The following is a 1220-nucleotide window of genomic DNA, read 5'->3' on the forward strand; positions in this document are numbered from 1 at the left end:
AATTAATCAAAGGGGATAAGTCAAGGGATAAATCGGGGATGAAATTCGGATAAAGGATTATGTCTAATACCTAATTATGACTCCTAACTTATTTTTTTAAATAAATTAAAATACTATTTTTGCAAGTGATAAAAGGGATAAAATCAATCTAAACTCACCTCAAACTATAAGTCCTCCGCTTTAGTGCATTGAGACATTTTTCAAAGTCAATTACTTCTCCGCCCCCCGATGCGTGAGTTTAAGGGATAAAACAACAAACCAACCAACATTTTAAGGCGAACTATGAGACTCTGATCCTTCAATACATTTGAGGGTACATAGGTATAGCCTTGGGAAGAGAGAGAGAGAGAGAGAGAGAGAGAGAGAGAGAGAGAGGGGTAAATCTTTCATCTCATAAAAATTGAGAAAGTTATGGCCTTGGGAAGTTGACTTTCAAATTAGGGTTTAGACAAAATGACTTATAATATTTCAACATATAAAATGACTTTCCAAGCAAAATTAGATCTAGACCTCAACATGAAAGTTGTTTGGAATGCCATTTAGAGTAACTATTATCTTGGAATAATTTTCATATGATGAAAATTGTAGGATATAGGGTCTAGGGGTACCCAGTTTTGAACTTGATGAAAAATTCAAACAATGTGTGAAGATAGGAAACTAATTAGGAGTTTGGAAAGGTGCAAAACACCATATCTCCATCCAAAAATTTAAGACATTAGGTATATAACTCAACTCTCTTATAAATCCAACATTCTACCCATTTATAAGCAATATGAGATTTAATCACTCACACTTGAACTCAAAAATCTCCCCCTACAAGTGTGTGTTTACACCTCCTATAACAGGATCCAACATAGGATCTACCTTCTACTCCCCCACCAATCCAAATCATATATGTGATACCACTTGTTGACTAAGTTACTTCAAACATAATAGATTGTGAATTGTGTATATAAAAGCTTTTCAAAAACGTTTACGAAGTAAAGGTTTTCAAAAGAGTTTTGCGCAAACAAAGTATGAGGAACAAGATTTAAAAGAAAGAACTAGAAAATAATGGAAATAAGAGAGAGAGAGAGAGAGAGAGAGAGAGAGAGAGAGAGAGAGAGAGAGAGAGAGAGAGAGAGAGAGAGAGAGAGAGAGAGAGAGAGAGAAGAGAGAGGAGAGAGAGAGAGAGAGAGGAGAGAGAGAGAGAGAGAGAGAGAGAGAGAGAGAGAGAGAGA

Source organism: Lathyrus oleraceus, chromosome 1 (genome assembly GCF_024323335.1).
Source record: "Lathyrus oleraceus cultivar Zhongwan6 chromosome 1, CAAS_Psat_ZW6_1.0, whole genome shotgun sequence".
Classification (NCBI taxonomy): domain Eukaryota; kingdom Viridiplantae; phylum Streptophyta; class Magnoliopsida; order Fabales; family Fabaceae; genus Lathyrus; species Lathyrus oleraceus.